Below are 19260 nucleotides of genomic sequence, written 5' to 3'. Positions count from 1 at the left end.
AAGATTAAAAATACCAAGTGTGGGTAATGGTGCAGGCTTTACCAATTACAGACATTTTCAGAAGCTCACAGAAACATGTTTCTGATGTGAAAAAGACACATGCTAATAATAGTAAGGGGAAGGCTTCAGTTGAGACTTAGATGCTTTTTTTTCATATCGTGCTGTTCTTATCAAGTAGGTTTAACAACAGTCCCTGTTATTTTTCCCAATGCAGTACATTTGCTTTGCCTTTCTGACTTTGTTAAGGTGGATGCATACATCTTCTAACTGAACTGCTCGGACAGGAATTAGCTGTCTCACGCGGAAGGGATATTATTTTATGTAAATAGTTTATAAGCAAATGCCATAGTTGAAGTCATGGGCATTACAGATACAGGTGTGTCCACTGGAATCTTAGATCAAACTGAAAACAGAGGCTAACATAAGCTAGTGAATGGAATTACGTGAACTAAGGAGATTCAAGCTGGCAGCACTGCCCAGTTTTTCTAACAGTTAACCCACCCAAGAACTGAATGCTTTTTTTTTTTGACACATCTAAGAAAACAAGTGCTCTTCTTACAGGGACGTTTTCATCATGTATGAGTTACAAGACTTAGGTCAGAGGTAACTGCATGAAATGTAATGGTCTGTTTTACAGAGAGAGATGGGCACAGTGACCTCATAATCTCTTCTGGCTTCAGTAGCTGTGACCAGAGAATTTAAATGTTGCCAGCAGGTAATGGCTTTGTCACAAAGAAGGTGATTTTTTAGGAGAACCTGGTACAGTTCTGCCTGTGATTAATAGTCAGCCTTCCTGCCAAACCTTCTGGAGAGGTTATCTGCTCATAGCTCAGAAAGTACCTGGTCATCATTAAACCTGAAAGAGCTAATTTAGAAAGACAGCTGCAAGGAATGAATGGGCTCCTGTCTGAAATCCCGGATCAGAGAAAAACTATCCAGTTAGCATGCAATTCTATGGTATACAACCTACGGGGATAATCATGTAAGAAACAGATAACCTCTGCAACAGATCCAAAGCCAAGAGATGATTGGTATGTTAAGTTTGTGGCCAACAATTTCAGTTTAAAAAAAAATAGTAACACTTGAACAGCAGCGTAAAAAAATGGTGTTCCATTTCCTATTGAGCCCGTAAAAGGATTGGTCTTCCTTGGCAATAAAAACTGAAATACTGAGGGTACTGCTGTAAAGAAAAACATGTTTATGAGGCCACTCTGTATTTTTATGAAAGATGATTTGCAGCTTATGAGTTTTATATTCCTTGCAAAGGTTCAGATAAGCTTTCTCAGCAAAGAGTCATCCAAGTATTCTTGACAGAATTTTTAATATGCATTTTTGGAGGGAAAAGGACGATGTCTAACAAATTTGAACCTGAAAAAGCATGAATAAATTGATTATAGTAATCTATGGTGGTTTAAAGCCAAAAGATTTTTTGTCATCTAAAATGTGCAGATGCACCAGCTTAGTTGTAATGCTACCAAAGTAATGGCTCCTGAGAGAGAAAATGGGAAACAGGCTGGTGAGAGCAAAAACCATGCAGAGCAGTGCAGTTTTAGCTCCTGCTATCAACAACAGTCTCCACTGCATCTTTAAGGTATAAAGACACTTTCTTAACTGAGTAATAGCTACCTTGTTTCTTTTTTATCAGATTCATAAAGATCCACAGAATGGATTGACTCTGTGAAATTGTACCATGGATGACAACATATGAGGAAACTGGAAATCTAAGCAAGAAATCTTAGCTATTTGCTACTCTTTCCAAATGTTATGTTTCCTTTGACAGTACGTGTACAGGCCTTGTCTTTATTCAAGGCATGCCACACATGGGAATTAAACATATCGGGCTAGACAAATGCTCCTGAGCCATTTAGCCTTTTATCACAGGTTCACCTCTCTGCCTCTGCTAATCAGATTGAAATTCTACTCCGTGCCAATATAACATTAATGGTTAGAAACTTTCGCTTAATATCCAGCCTACGTGCATTCATCTTCAGCTAGGAGCCATTTGTTCTGTTTCACTGTTGTCCTTTAATTTCCATTATGTCTGTGTCTAAATGCTGTTTAATAGCATTGCTGTGTTGAGAGTGCCTTTGCCTTCCCTTTCGGTCTCCGTCTTTAGTCTCCGATCAGGAGATAGGTTTCCATTTCCCCGTCACTCTCAGACTTCTCATAGCAGCTCTTCAGATTTGATATTCTCTTTTTCAAATATGGATAAGCAAATTCTACATATTATTCATAATTACATATCTAATCCTATTTATAATAATTATTTCTTAGCAGGACAATTTGATTTCTGTCTGCCATTTTGTTTAGAAAAAACTACAATTTTTTAAATTACTATTATTTTTCCTTTTAGGGATGAACTAATTACTTCACTGAGCAAAACTGGAAAGAGTACGCTAAATATACTGATAGGTATTATACTGATATATTTCCTAACTAATAATTTCTCACAAATAGAGTCTCAGCTGCCTGTTGTACAGCTTGTAACAAAATACCATGGCCCCCAATCTTATTTTTTTTTCCTGACTTTAACAGTGTATTACCATATTTCCAGGAGAGAGGTACATGAGTTATGAAGTTTGATTGTGCAGTAATAGCTGCTCAGGGATTTACAGCCCTTGCTATCTCTGTGTTACAAAGCTAACTGCCAAACATGCGAGACTCTCAGGAAAAACAATTAGGCATGCACAATGAAATCATGGATTATTGCTGTTTCGGATCTTTTGAACTTTTGGCAGGAGTGCTCTGGAGACTCATATAACCTCTAGCTGCAAGTCCCTTGATAGTTGGGGCCCTATAAATGTCAAGGTCAAGAGCAATTTCTGCTTATAATTGTCCAAAGAAATAAGTTTCTGGCTCCTTTCATGGTGTCATTGAGTTTGAGAAAAATAATTGCAAAGGTTAAAACACTTCTTAGTGATCTGAAAAGCATCTCATTCTCATTCATTTCTCATTCAAAACCATGAAAGCCCCCACACCCCGGGCTGATATCTGTGACCTGTCAACTACCTGACTGCTTCTCTCCATTAATTTTCAGAGACTGAATGGTTTAGGGAAGACTAAGATAAAATCTGTGTACTTATCTAATACAGAGAGGTTAAATGCAACTTTTTATTTGGATATGGATCAGCATAAATAATTTTCAAATACTGTTGATTACCGATGAGCTTAAAACAGCCACTAATTAAATGCAGCAGCAGAATTTTGCTATTTAAAATGAACACCACTGTTCAGAAATAACTCCCAAATTACCTTTTAATTTGCTTACCTTATAAAGTATTAAATGCGATCAATGTGCTCACAATAGGAATCAACCGAATGATAGAGAATTAGTCCACAGTAAATTGACTGACTAATGGGGTTTTGAAGGAAAGGAAAAGATGCACAGGGCAAATTGGTTGTCTTGCCTGGGCTTTAGGCTCTGCAGAAAGAATCTCAGGAATCTGAGCTGAAGTGCAGATTTATAATGTACATCCACAGACTGCTGAGCACCCCAACCAGAAATTTTAGCATGTTTTATAATGACTTGAGATTAATTTTTGATTCCAAAGTAGAAAATAAACCAGCAGGAGTATGAATGGTCTCCTATGACCAGGGACATAAGGTAGGTGTAGTGGAGCATTAAATTTCTGGAGCTGACAGGCAAATTTCTATTGCTAACAGTGCCAATTGGCATGTATGACCTCATAATTACCAAATAAGATTACAGATAATGCAGACAGATAGAAGAAGAAAATATTTAAAGGAACATAGCAGAAATCCTTCCTGTCCCATAGGAAAAGAGAAAAGTGCACCATCGGTTGTGTAAAAAGTTTTAAGACATCTTGGATGTATTAAACCACATGTTAAGATGAACCAAAGATAAACTAGCAAGGAGACCCTTAAGTCGACACAGAATGAAAAAGCAGAAACAGGAAAGAGATACCAAAAATCACTTAACAAGAGTCAAGATGCCAAGAAAAAGATCAATTTCTCAATAAACAAAAGTGAAGAGATACTTTAATTCTATTGCAGCAGATAAATAAAAACAATTGGAATTTTCTGTTGATTAACATCCATTATAGAATCACAGAATCATAGAATCACCAAGGTTGGAAAAGACCTCCAAGATCATCCTGTTCAACCATCCACCTACCAACAATATTTCCACACTAAACCATGTCCCTTAGTACAACATCTACACATTTCTTGAACACCTCCAGGGACAGTGACTCAACCACCCCCCTGGGCAGCCCATTCCAGAGCCCGACCACTCTTTCAGAGAAGAAATTCTTCCTAATATCCAACCTGAGCTATATGACATGTTATAGTTATATCACATTTGGTGATAAGTTTTGGTTTGTTTATTTTATTTTATTTTATTTTATTTTATTTTTTCAAGTGAATTGGTTAATCAGTGGTTGGAGGAAAAATCAAGTGGGTAAAAGGGAAGTAAGATCAGTACCCTAGGAAAAAATATAGCTAATCGGTTTCTGAGGAACTGATAGTCTGGACACTTGCTGTCTTGAACAAAGCTCTACAAATGGAAGCAGAAGAAATTCATCACTAGTTCTTGCTACAAGAACCTTGAGCACTAAGATCAGGAATAAATACCTACAAGCGGAAGTGCATACTCAAACCTCTAGTACTGAAATAGCCTTAGAATTTCTACAAATTAAATTAGAGTCCCCTAGCTCAAAAATCCATTTTCAATACTGAAAAACAATATGTTTCAATTGGTGTTTAATGAGCCAGTTTTACAAGCCGAAACCAAAATGAGATTAAGAAAAACAATTAAACTGAAAAACTGAGAATGGTAATTGAGAATTTAATAAAAGACTTCTGTTAGATGCACCCAAAACCACAAACTTTGGCTGAAAAAGAAAACTGCTGGTTAAAAAGCTGTCTGGCTTTGAAAGAAATGAAAGCCACAGTAAAGTAATATAAATATTCCCACTTTCATTCCTGGAAAGTCAGGGTGCTTCTTTAACAAATTGTCCTCCTTTTCTGTATTGATGTAAGGGTCTGTCTTGTTGTCAGAGAGAAATTTTACGATGATGCCATGGGGGGACCCTTAAAGCTGTCCCTTCCGGAATTAACAGAAAGATCTTCTGATATACCAGAAGTTACAAGGTTAGCAAGAAAGTGATGCATACAGTGTTTGGCCCAAGTTCCATCCTCTTGCGCCAGTCATAGAGAAATTAAACTGAACTCCGATGTTCTCCTCATCTCCTCTCACAGCTTTCATCACCATTATTTAAAGAAAATATTTCCTTCCTCCATCACTTGCTAATGTTTATTGGCATTAGCTGAAGTTGTCAGTCCAAGGTGAGGGTTAGCTAGAAGAAGGAAAACCATAGAACAGGATTGCAGGGCTGAGCATTTCTTCTGAACTTGATGCTTTATTTCAGCAGCTCTGCTGGATCCCACTCTCTCAAACCTTGACGTTTCTTGCCAGCACATAGGCTCCAATTTCAACATTTTCTTTACAGTAACTCCTATTTATGGTAAGCCAAATGGACATATTTTTCAACACAGATAAACCCCCTTCACTCTCATCTGAGAATAAGCCCAATATGGGAGCGTTCAATGCATCTTACTATTCACATGAATACAAACAAGAAAGCCAAGTCTATAAATTACATGAGATAGGCTTCTCCCAGAGGATGAGCAGGATCTGAATAAAGGTGCATATGTAAGGCAAAGCTGAGCCCCTAACAAGACATCTGTGGAAGGCTGTGAGAATAAATCTTTTACATATTCTCCTGTGGAATTGCAATAATCTGGCCTCAATTAGGCTTTTCTTACCTATTTCCTCTCCCCCCATGAGAGAGCAAATAAAAACTGCAGTGAGGAAGGAAAGAGGAGAGCCAATGCCAAGATAAAATGTAAAAAAAAAAAAAAAAAAAAAAAGAGAGAGAGAGATGTAGAAAATTATCCTTTTAGAGCAGGAGACACTTAAGATACTGTGATTAAGCAAAGCTCTGCTCCTCCCTGAACCATTTATGAATTTACACAGACTGTGCACTACATTTTCTCTATCCAGAGCCAAATAGCTAAGACTAATCCTTTATAAAGTGTTTCATCAAACCAGGAAAACAAGGTGGCTGTCTTGAAGAGCAAACCCCCACTTGTAGGGCTGTTTTCTCTGTCAGTCACTTTATCCAACTCCCTTTTTAACACTGCTTTAAGAGTAAACATTTGCTTTTTCCTCTTTCCCACTTTATTGGCTTTGAATGTATGAAGGACAACCATATTCCACTTGTACTCTTGTAGCGTACAGACTGTATCTCATTTTCAATAACAGAAAGACAGTCACTTCTTATGTTCAGGTGCCTTTTTCTCTCTTACACATGTAAGACTGTTTGTGGTCTGTGTAGTACAAAAGTTTCTTTATTGTGGAAACCCGTTCATAAGGTGCCAACAATTAGGAAACTACTGATCTAATCAAGAGGGCATGTTTGCACCCATATTAGAGCCAACAAAAACACCAAGGTGCATTCATACGAGATATGTGGAAAGCATGGACTTAGAGCGAGCTTCATGGACTTCAAAGTGTGATCTTCAGAGTCTGTAGTCTTTGACAATGTTGAGGCACGTCTTAATTTCTTAGAAACAGAACGAATATGGAAATATCAACAAAAATTATTCAAAGATTTCCTATTCAATGCTGTTTACATTTGTTGAAATCATATTTTACTGCAGACAGTGAGATCTACCTTTTCTATTTCTGCTAAAAAAGAATAAATATATACAAATATCCATTTACCCATCCATGTAGTCATCGTCTTCTGATACATCCTAGAGCAACAAATCCCGATAAGCCTCATCTGATTAACACACCATTCAAACCAAGTAAGACTCAGATGAAGATTGCTGTCACCTTCATCATCAACCCCTGGAAAAACCCAAACCTGAAGCCATCCAGAGGGCTCAGTCCCAGGAGTAGCTGCACACGTGGACAAGCCAGGATGTAGGCAGCCCCCTTCAGCCTTGCTCTGTAATGCAATGCTCTGTCCTTCTCACTGCTCCTGTTCCATACTTTCACTCCCTGATGGTCTCAGTCCCAGTCTTCATTCTTTCTTAATTTACTTTGTTTCATAATCTCCTCCCAGGTAGAAACTACCTTGGAGCGAAGGAAACAATCATGAATGCCCATTGGTTTTACTTGACTGCATTCAGCCACTTTCACCACCTGATTTCTATTTACAGCTTAAACTCTATGAGGCAGGAGCTGTTTAATGCCCCACATTTTCACAGTGACTAGCGTGTTTGTGATCTAGCTCTTGGCCTTCAGATGATCTTTTTTTTTTTCCCCCCTCCATCCTTTGCTTATATAATGCATATGGTTCATTAACATGAAATCTTTCACAATATAGAACATCTGTTTTGGGGGTTTTCTTTGTATTTTTTTTTTTTTTTCATTTTGGTTACTCTGTGAAGTTGTCATGTCAGCTTCAGGGTTATTTTTTCTAAACTTGATCTTTAGAAAGTTGATGCAGCTAGAATGAGAAATCTTTTCAGATTTCATCTTTCAGGGATAATCTCATGTTGGTAAATGCTATTTCCTGATTAGATGCTTATGTTAGGAGAACGTCTCTCTTCATAGTTGAATCTTTTATATAGTTTTGGAAGAGATAATCCCTGGGTTATTAACGCTTTCTATAGTCCTGTTGAGCTTGGCAGAGTTTTCTTTCCTTATATTTCACAATTTCAACCCCCCATGCATATTCCCTCAAAACATTTCCTCCATCTGTTTTGCATTTTAATGCTTGGATGAGGCTCTGTATTTTGGGTGATGTGGCCATTTCTATATAGGGCATTATCTGTTTTGCCTTTAAAAATACACCAGCTTTGCAAATTAGGGGCTAATGATTTATAGCCCAAATGCTGCTAACCGTCTCATTACTGGTCAAACAATGACTTTTTCTCAAATGTCAGATAACAGATGGTGAACACAATTTTCTTTCCTCTTCTTTAAAAACTACCACTTGAACTACCAGGGAAGAAAAGAGAACAGGGACACATGCTTCAGATTTCAAACATATTTGGTTTCAGTCAGCATTTGACATTTAAAACCTGACCAGTTCTACTGTTAATAGCAATTTTTTTCCTATTTCAGTTAAAATTTCATACTCCAAACCCTGATCAGAATTGACAAACTATTTACTATTTTATAAAGTTAATCTGCTTTTGTCATTAAGACAACGTGACGTCAAAACAAAATCAGTGTTACTACAAGTTCTTAATCATGAAGTATAAATTAAGCTACATTGTAAAAAACGTTTAGAGATTATTTTTAAGCAAGAAATTACTATTGCCTTTATTTTCTTGTAGCAAACTGTTCAGCGCATGGATGTTGATTCAAACAGATGGAAAAAATGTCCATGGGATAAATTTCATAATCCAAAATTTTGTGTATAGTCTGGAAACATTACCTACTATTTAAACACTGCACCGTGTAAGACATAATTAGTTCTTACATAACGTTTGTACAAATGGATACATACATTTTCATCTGTCTGTCCTGCACAGAATCATAGAATCACAGATTGGTTTGGGTTGGAAGGGATCTTTAAGATCATGTAGCTCCAACCCCCTGCTATAGGCAGGGACACCTCCCTTTAAACCATGTTGCTCAAAGCCCCATCCAGCCTGGCCTTGAATGCTTCCAGAGAGGGGGCATTCACAACTTGACTGGGCAATTCACAACCTCAGTGAGCAAATTAATACATTACAGGTAACAGAGGTATCCCTAGCATAACACTCTAGAAAAGTTTGGTTTAAAGCAGATATGAAACAACAGATTTGTGGATGAAATTCAGCTCAGATTAAGCCCTATCTGACTTGGAAATCAGTGATGCTTCTTTGGTACTGACAATTGAAAAGATGTGTCCTGTTACAATAACCCTCTCTGCAACCTTTGTTTTGATATTTGTGTTGTCACCTGAATTCACAAAAGGAATACCCTGTGTACACAGCGTATCCAGCTGGATTCACAGTCTGTAGAGTGGCTGACAGGAGGGTCTGTTGTGTTTCTGAGTGTGTCTGACAATGCCTCCATCTTGGCTCAACTGGATGATGGGATTAAAGGTGCATTTCTTCTAATTGAAACTGTTATCTGTCACGAAATCTTTAGGAAAACTTTGCAATTGTGCCTGCATCATGATCTCTGCTGATGTTTTTAAGTCTTTTGTTTGAATACAAGGTGAATTATTACTAAATATTAGACATATATAAGTAGTCTTGACCTTTATAGTAATTAAGTATTTTATTGGGGAAAAATGTAATTTATTATGACAATAAACAGTAATAAATATGTAAATGGTTATATAGTGGAAGATATCTTAATGTATTAATGTGTAAGAATAAAATGATAGAAAACTCCTACCTAGGAAACATGTACTGCTGCTACTGAGATCCACAAGATTCAAAGAGTAAATGAAATACCTCACAGAGATGAGAACTGAGACTGAATAGATTATTCTGTATTCATTTACCTTTTCTGATAGATTTTTTCAGTTGTTTTGTTCAGAGTATAAGGGAAATGTTTGCTTTGTTTTTATAGTTAGTGCTGGAGATTTTCACATACTTTCTCATTTTGATAGCAAAAATATGTTGTCGCTTTAAATGTACCCACCTTTTGTATGTCTTGAATAAAAGCCTTCAGGAGTAATGAAAATGCTCTGTCTCATTTCTGAGTAAACTATGGCAGTGTCTCCCAATCACTTCTATTCCAAAACTTTCCATTAGTGGAATCTGAATCTCTTCTTTGCTACCTTGATGGAAAAGGACAGGAGAAGATTTACATTTCTTTAAGTAATTTTAATAACAGCAGCAATATTTCATCTTTCTCAGCTGCCTTGGCCAAGGCTCATTCTAATGCTCCTCCAAATACTTTTATTCTCTCCTGCATATTTAGCTGAAGCTAGCAGATGCTTAGCCTGCATGTCAGCCCTCCAGGGATGGAGCCATAAATGTCTTCCTCAAAACTGCATTGAGTACCATTCCCCTTGCAGCAAAACTTAATGACTTCACATAGGAATCAAAAACAAATGAGGCCCCTTACTAAGAAGAACTCAAGTTATAGTTTACTTTCTTATCCTTGCTTGAACTCAGCCTTCTGCAACCCTTAAAATGCTTTCTCTCTTTAAAATTCATGTATTCTGTGGACGGTGCTTCTAGCATCTTCCTGACAAGGATGAAAGGCAACAGGGCAAAAACAAGCCCTTAACAACCATTTTATTTGATCACCTTGCGTAGAGTAGATTTGTGACCAAAAAAGGGTCAATTTTTTTTTCCATCTAAACTGAAGGCAGACAAAATAAGTTGATTGGATAGGATAAGTCTAATGTTCGTAAAATGAATTGCCTAAATGAACAGTATATTAAATTACTGAAACTAGAGAGTTAAGTTTATGACAGTTGACATATGATTGTATAAGAACGGTGATTTTAATAATTTTATCACTGTTTCTGAGTTGGGGTAGAGCTTAATATGTACCAAAAAGCAAAGGGTAAATGATTTATGGATTTATTTTTCTTTTGTCCTGAAAACAGAGTTTGAGCTAATCATATGCTTAGTGAGAACCTGATTCATGATTTCTGCGTGGCTGGGCTTAGCAGCACTCGATGTCTGTTACCAGCTCAGTATTGTGGTTAATGCTGTGAATAGCTTCCCAAGTGGAAAAAAACAACAAACATGAGTGATATGTCTTGAAGATCGAAAATTTACCAAGGAAAACTGACTTGAGGAAAACATAAGAACATTTTCCATTCATTTTTGTAACGCGGATAAATAGGAAACTTGGGAAAGAAAGTTTGTTTTGTGAGACTGGATATAGTGCAAATAAGGAGGAACAAAACAGATTAATGTTATATTATAAATACCAAATACCAGATCATAATATAATATAACTCAGTTTCCTTTCATTGATTAAAAAAGGTATTACATGAACTTTAAGGCAACTATCTCAAATTCTATCACCAACAGCTTAAGTACTGAAAATGTAAGAGCTTCATTTCTAAATTCTTTGATATTTAGAGTTCCTCTGCTGTGTAGAGATGCCCATCACATTACACATCTGCCTATCAAATTAACAAAACCCAGATTCCTCAACAGATGACCTCAGTTTGGATCATTCTGAGAGGGCACACTATATTTATACCTATGTATATATAGGAATTATGTACATAAATGAACTAAGCTATGTGTGTGCATACATATATATATTAAAAATACATTCACATGAAAATTATAGTCAGGATGATGAGCTGACCGCACGCTCGTTCCATTCATTCACTCATTTTTCATGCTAGCTTGTCTCTGAAATAACAAGGCCTGAAATGAGAAAGAGAGTAACTTCTCTAAATCTCAAAGTACTATAATCCTGGATTTGAAAAGTAAAGTGGTCCCATTACAGCAGATAATTGTAATGCTGGAGAAATAGGTCAGAGCTGCAGTTCATCTCAGCACTGCTACCAACAAATGAGGTCAGGTTTTGCTGTCTTTTATTGTGCTGTTGCTTTGAAAGAAAAGACCTTTTCTCTGTATTGATAAGTGTACTACAATCCCAAGCAACAACACTAGTAAAGATAAGAAGAGAAACTAAATCTCTGGTCTGTCTGTTTTTAGATATCTAGTCTCTCCTCAAAGCGTGAGCTCGTGCTTGCACTCAAAGCTGACAGTGTTTCCCTTTGTACATTCCACCAAACACATGCACGAATTAAATCATTCTTACAATGTCCTTTCAAGCATTTCTCATAGAATTGCATACATTCTTGCAATTAATTAGCATACAGCATGCATCCTCAATGTAAAGAGGGATAATGTGGAAAAATTCAAATAAATAAGGAAAAATTCATCCATATTATTTTCTACCATTGCTCATGCAATCTATTAAAGAAAAGTTGCCTCTATGGAACTACTAAAGGAAATGAAAATAAGAACATGAGAATTTTCTGTAACCATGTTTATGGAATGTAGACCAGAAGGAATTTTGTGCAGCTGGTATATGTAGTGTAGCTACAAAAAAAAAAAAAAAAAAAAAAGCTTTTCTATAAACTATCTGTGATCCCTAAGGAGACCTCAGGAAACAAGCTATTGCGGTGCAGATTTGCATGGTTCCCTGAAGAACACTCCACTTTCACAAATCCTTCCCTAAAGAGATTTAGCTTTTCAACAGTTCACACTCAAGTACAGTTAATTTTGATGGCTCCTGCATACTTCCCTTATGCTTACAAGTCTAGTATTTAGATTTGGTATCGATTAGCGAGACTCTATTCTGACTCCACACTTGGTGAACTACACTTATTGTGGAGCTGTTGCAAATGGTAGGCTTGAAGCATGCTGGTCTTTCTGAACAAGCTAAAATGTGAAGACATAGCCATCAAGCAGTCAGTTAAGGATTTTGCTGTCAAGTGTTCGAAGCACTGAAGTAATACACAAACAATTCCTCTGCTCTATAAAATGTAATGCAAATTCTGTTTTGATTCAAATAACAGAATACAATGCCCCTTGCACTGTAAGTGAAGATTGGGTTCATGACCACCTGAGGAACCTGAACATCCACAAGTCTATGGGTCCTGATGAGACACATCCAAGAGTCTTGGGGTAATTAGCTGATGTAGTCGCCAAGCCACTCTTGATTATATTTGAAAAGTCATGGCAATCAGGTGAAGTCCTTGGTGGCTGGAAAAAAGGCAACATCACACCCATTTTTAAGAAGGGTAAAAAACATGGCCCTGGGAACTACTGACCTGTCAGTCTCACCTCTCTGCTGGGGAAGATCATGGAGCAGATCCTCCTGGAAGCTATACTAAAGCACATGGAAGACATGGAGGTAATAAAGGAGAACCAACATGGCTTCACCAAGGACAAATCCTGCTTGACCAACCTGGTGGCCTTTTATGATGGCGTCACTGAATCAATGGACAAGAGAAGAACCACTGATGTCATCCATCTGGACTTCAGTAAGGCCTTTGATACAGTACCCCACAACATCCTTCTCTCCAAATTGGAAAGATATGGATCTGATGAGTGGACTGTTCAATGGATGAAGAACTGGCTTCAGGATTGAGTCCAGAGATTGGTGGTCAATGGCTCAGTGTCTGGATGGAGATTGTTGATAAGTGGTGTCCCACGGGGGTCAGTGCTGGGACCAATACTCTTTAACATCTTCATCAAAGACATTGACAGTGGGGTCGAGTGCACCCTCAGCAAGTTTGCTGATGACACCAAGCTGTGGGGTGCAGTCAATGCACCAGAGGGACGGGATGCCATTCAGAGGGATTTAGACAGGCTTGAGCAGTGGGCCCAGGTGAACCTCATGAGGTTCAACAAATCCAACTGCAAGATCTTGCACTTGGGTTGACGCAACCCTAATACAAGCTGGGGGATGAAAGGATTGGGCACCACCCTGCTGATAAAGACCTGGAGGTATTGGTATATGGGAAGCTGGACATCAGCCAGCAATGTGCCCTTGCAGCCCAGAAAGCCAATCGTATCCTGGGCTGCATCAAAAGATACGTGGCCAGCAGGGCAAGGGAGGTGATCCTGCCCCTCTACTATGCGCACGTGAGGCTTCACCTGGAGTACTGTGTCCAGATGTGGTGTCTTCAGTAGAGGAGAGACATGGACATGTTGGAGCACATCCAGAGGAAGGCCACAAAAATGATCTGAGGGATGAAACACCTACCCTACAAGGACAGCCTGAGAAAGCTGGGGCTGTTCAGCCTGGAGAAGGTTGTGAGGTGACCTGCTGGTGGCCTTTCAGTATCTAATGGGGAGCAACAGGAAAAAAGGGGATAGATTCTTTAGCATGGTCTGTGGTGATATAACAAAGGTAAATGGTTTCAAGCTTAAAGAGGTAAGATTTAGGTTGCATATAAGGAAAAATTATTTTAATGGGAGGGTGGTGAGGCAGTGGAACAGGTTGCCCTGAGATGCAGTTGCCCAGAGATGCGGTCTCCCTGTCACTGAAGACTTTCAAGACGAGGCTGGATAAGGCCCTGGGCAACCTGATGTAGCTGTGGATGTCTCTGTTCATTTCAGGGGAGTTGGACTAGATGGCCTTCAGAGGTCCCTTCCCATTCTAAGGATTCTATGATTCTATAACTTGTGTCTAATACTGTTGATTTGAATAGCAAGATTCATTTGCAAGAACACAGATGAACCGTTGCTACAACCTTGTTTGCAAACTTTTACAAATACTTTCTTTTTCTTAACAGCAAGTATTAGGACAGATGTTAGTATCTATGTAATTACTCATGGTTTGTAAAAACCTGATCAGCTTGTGCTAGGAGTGAGCTGTTAATTCCTTTCTGATTAAAACTGCTTATCTTGTCTGGAACTATAAAAGCCTGCAGTCAACGCTTTTAAAGTTTCCTATTTTGATAATGCTCTAGATATATACATCATGTATTAAACAGGTACAGAGGAAACCTCTTAAAACAGTAAAATATAAATGAGTCATTTGGTGAAGGCAATGCAATTTTTCTGCCAGATGGATACTTATTTTCGTTTTTTATTTTTTTTAATGCAGAGAATAATCTAATCAACCTTGCAAAGGGGAATTGCTATGAAAATAATTCATTTAGCTGATGCTTCTCACTTTTCAAAGTGACAGACTAATGATGGGTAATGCAAGAAATATTAAGTATTCTCATTCTCCCTTTACAGTAGGCAGATTAGGCAGAGAAAGGCAAGTTATCTGTAGTCATTCCCTATTTGACAGGGGGATCTTTCTACAGAAATGTTACATAGGTTTCTGGATACAAATGAGCCAATACTAAATTGTCCATAAAGATTCCAAAATTGTGTCTGAATTTCCTAATCTTGAGCATGTTGGTCAGAGAAGAGTTCTGACATAACGGAAAAAAACATAACTGAACAAGTAATAACTAGTAATAGTAGAGTTGACTTATCTGATAGTAGATTTGTTTATCTGATTGCCTTAAGCAATTTGGGAGGAACTACCAACAAAATGACAGCTGTCACTAGTAATAATCATTGCACGTGGAGTACTTCCCAGAAAAAGGCAGATGGATTAAACCATTAAATTACAGAACAATAAGTACACATCTTATCTGGTACAGGTTTTTTGGTTTTGTTTTCATTTCATTGTATTTGACCCTTTATGATAAATTTAATTTGCTGTATTCAGAAAACCATAATTATTTTTTTCTACAGCTTCGAAGGTTTTTTTCCTTTACTTTTTCCCCAGATATTCTCTTCCCTTCTTCTTCTTTTTTTTTTTAATGTAAATAATAGAAGGACTGCAGCAGCCGTACAGCTGCCGAAATTTGCTGCTTGTTTGTAGAAGCTATAAAGTAAAAGCATAAGAAATGCAAATCATCTTGACAACCTCCAACAGAAAGAATGAAATTGACTCTGTCTGGGACAGGGAAAAATATAACACTGAGCCATAAAACATAGATTACTGTTATTTCAGGTAGGACAGTATTTTCATAGTCACCACCTGACAGGATGGATGTTCCCTCTTACCGTTTGCAGTGTCTTGTTCGGGAGATAAACACCATTCCCACATTTCTTATTACAGGAATCAAAAGAAAACAAGCTGTGGTAAAAATGGAACGAGTAAATCTCCAGGACCACTTCATGCTGGAAGCAAAAGCACTGCATTTTGTTGCGTTGAATGCAGCATGGTCACCATGGCTCTGGACAACATTCTGGCCTCTAACACTTCTGCAGATATCCATAAGCTTATGTCTCAGTCAAAGCAGTATTTAGATACGTGCTGGATTTAAATATGGAAATCAAAGCAATAAATTGACATTTCATTCACCACTTGTACACTCACCTCTGTTCTTTCACATAAAGATTGCAAATTTATGACATTCCTGATATTATGTAATCTTTTTCACTTACCCTCATTTTGCATTATTCTCAACTATAAATATTTTGGAACACTGTCTACAAGCTACATGCAGAAGTTCCCTTTAGCTTTAGGCTTCAACAACTCAGCTTCCAATATTATGAAAACCAGAATGCCTAATAACCCTTGACAGTTTACATAAACCCAATAGCTTTTCCACTGAAATATGATAGGAAAAGTTGCAGTCCTAATATTCAGATAACTACATGAATTAAACACGGGTTTGATTCACTTTCTAGAAAGAATTATTTTCAGTTTCATTGAAAATGTACAATAGCCAGTTTCCTAAAAAAACCTGGAAATAGAGTCAACTCGCTTTTTAAGAACACTTCAGTTGAGGAGTTATTCCCCTCCCTCCCTCCCTGATCAAATTAAGGGGAATCTTACAAGCCTGTGAATCGCTATTTTAGTTTCAATTTAGATCACTGACTTTGTGAACTTTTTCAGTTTAAAATGCATGTTCAAGTAATTTCACTTGACCAAATGCAAAATACTTTCCTTCACAGCTGCCCAAAATAATACAGGATTTGAGCTCTCTTAACTCTTACCCTGCAAACTCAAAGGGGAAATTATGATTGCATATTGAGAGTCATTATGGTAATTCCAGCCAAGTTATGAAAAATCCCACTGGTTTTACTAGTCCACGCTGACACTTTCTGAGCAATAATGGAGACTCTGGATCTTTCTGTAGATAAGAGTAATGAAGCTGAGGAGAACTCTGTGCTGTCTTTGCTCAAACATACTGCAGCATTTTGTACCTAATCCAAAGTCTGCAGAACTCATGCGTAGTTCTGTTTACTGCAAATTGTTTGCAGTAGGTAAAATGCTTTTCTAAGCCAGCAGGAAGAGCCTGCTTTTATACAGTGCTAAGGTATTGCTGTAGGAAAGCGTAATGGAATCTTCTGAAGATGTAAAGCTGCATTTTGACCCTGGAGCACCACTTAAACAGGAGCCTCACCACATTTTAGTAATGCAGGATCTGAGCTTAAAATCTGTGGATGTCTCTGCATCTCTTACCTGTCTACCAATTTCTCGGTATTTTGGCTGGATAGGCCAGCTTTGCCAAACACTTCTCACACTAGGAATCCTTGACTCCTTCAAAAACACATCACCACTCCCAACTTAAACTCTCTTACTTTCCAGGAAAGAAAACACTTGATTAGATGCAACATATGAAAACAATATTACAATATGGTTTCCATCTGCAGTGAATGTAAGTATCTGGTAACTTTCACCTATTACAGCTCACTCCCTTGGACATAACACTTAGTATTACCAAACCCTACCTCACTGCCTGGAGCTTTTGCTGTGTTAAGATGCAGCTCTCCCTCTGTAGCTGCGATCTCTTTGCTCCCGCATTTCCCAAACTTTTGCTCTAGACCTGAAGTGGGCATTCACAGCCAGCAACCAATGTTATGAACAGGAGATACAAGATGCCCACATCCGACATTTGTCTCACCAGCATTTTCCTCGTAGTTTCACAGCAAGATAAATGGCATATAACAACAATTTCCTGTACTTTCTAGGAAATGGCCAGGCATCTTTTTTTCCTCTCTGTAATTTTGTACAACTGCTAATACAGGAATATATACACAAATCAAGCATGACAGTTACACTGATGTAACCTAAAACAACACTCAAGCAGTTTCTTAAAACAAAAGTAAATAAGCCAGGTATATGTGGTAAGTGAAGAGAATCTTCTGCCTCCAGATAGATCTCCCTTCCCACAGCATCTTGTATGTTTTAAGAGTTTCCATACTTCCACTGTCATGGTTCATTTTCAGCATGGGTGATTCATTCTACATACAGGAAATCAAAGGAATAAGAAAAAAAAAGTAAAATCATGGAAAAAGATGGAAGTGTATGTGTGATGCTGTAACCACTCTGGGAGCAGAAAAGGTTAAGTTACTTTTATGCTTCATGGATTTGGTAAATTAAATCCATTTCTAATCAGCACACCCTTTGTGATACTTCACTGATACTTCACAATGTACTCTACTGCAGTATCTGAAAAATATGCAACTGTGAAAAAAGCACTAAGATGATAGGATGTATGAGGACTAAACCAAGGAACAGACTAATGTTGTAATGCCATTGTATTAAGTGACAACACAGCCCATAGCAGACAGTATGTGCAGCACTTGCCACCTGATATTCCGGAGTGCACTGCAGAAGGACTGAGAGAACAGAAGTCAGAAGCTTCTGTCTCTGTACCTCACAGCACAGGAACATGACGATACGCAATTAAGCTAAGGGTGTGAAAATCTAAACTGACACTAAAATATCTCTCCATAGTAACTAAACTGTGAAACTCAGTGTTACCAGAAGTCACCAAATCCAGCAACAAAACTTACAAGGAGTGATGCAATATTTATAGAGTCACCAAGATTATCACATTTTTGTCCTACTAAATGCCACGTACAGTGATTTAGGCTAGTATGTAACTACCAGAAACTACACCAACAGTCAGCATGGAAAGTTATAGGTAGGTCCTTGCATCTTGCTCTGAAGCACCTGGCACAGATACTGTGACAGAAAGAATGGAACTGAGTTCTAAAATTACATAAATAAGAGGATATTGCATACATATTTTTTTTCCTAATATATACATTTAATTATTTTCCTTACTGCATCAGTCCAGCTATGTAAAACATAACTACACAGAATATTATTTTATTTTGATAGCTGTTTGACTAATGTGGCTTAATTTAGAGATTTCATACTTGTGTTTGTAAAAAACCAAAGAATGTAAGGAAGACTACTAAGACTACCATTAATGATAGAAGTTGACCGATAGTCATTTGTGTGCGTCCGTGTGTGTGTGCGTGCAGTGTACAAGAAACGCTTTTCTTTCAACACCAGAATTTTGACCGGATCCTTTTTTATTTTGCCATGTGTCAATGTAATTGCAAACATAGTGTGCACGTGTGACTGTGTGAAAATAATGGTAACAGATGGAAAAAATGCATACTCTCTCTTCCCAATGTTTTCCCCAGTGCCCTATTCAGCTCGCTATATAATATTTCTTTAATCATGAATATTGTTGTTCTAGCATAGCCATCTTCTGTCATCTGTTTTCACTTACGCCATTCTTGGGTTGCTTTTTGAGCATTTTTTTTTTCTAAATGCAGTTCAACTAGTAACTCATCACACTCAGATCAGCTAAGTGACAAAAAGAAAAGGTCAAGACAATCAGGAAAATTCTTAAAGAGGATTATTTAGTGCAATCAAGAACTTCATTTTTGTCCTACATTACTACCATTTACTGTTTGAAAGTCACTCTTTGCAAGGAAAATATATCTCCTATTCCTGAAACACCTTAAGAATACATTTAGGGTTTTTTGTTTGTTTGTTTTTTTAATCATGGGTTTAATATATTGTAAAAG

At 37.6% G+C, this 19260-nt stretch overlaps 1 protein-coding gene and 1 long non-coding RNA gene across 9 annotated transcripts in view; one reads left to right on the top strand and one right to left on the bottom strand.

Moving 5' to 3' along the window:
* ARSJ (arylsulfatase family member J) overlaps positions 1–19260 on the bottom strand; it is a 90667-nt gene that overhangs the window by 14156 nt on the left and 57251 nt on the right. For all 8 annotated transcript variants that reach the window (XM_046940580.1, XM_046940573.1, XM_046940575.1 and 5 more), the window contains one exon: positions 9620–9758. The gene's annotated coding sequence lies outside the window, so the exon portion shown is untranslated. The remainder of the gene's footprint in view (positions 1–9619; positions 9759–19260) is intronic.
* LOC121110619 lies at positions 13534–15783 on the top strand. The gene is made up of 2 exons (XR_005859255.1): positions 13534–13846; positions 15539–15783. It is a non-coding gene; the product is annotated as an uncharacterized LOC121110619 (long non-coding RNA).

Source organism: Gallus gallus, chromosome 4, assembly GCF_016699485.2.
Source record: "Gallus gallus isolate bGalGal1 chromosome 4, bGalGal1.mat.broiler.GRCg7b, whole genome shotgun sequence".
Classification (NCBI taxonomy): domain Eukaryota; kingdom Metazoa; phylum Chordata; class Aves; order Galliformes; family Phasianidae; genus Gallus; species Gallus gallus.
This window is presented reverse-complemented; position numbering and strand designations above follow the sequence as displayed.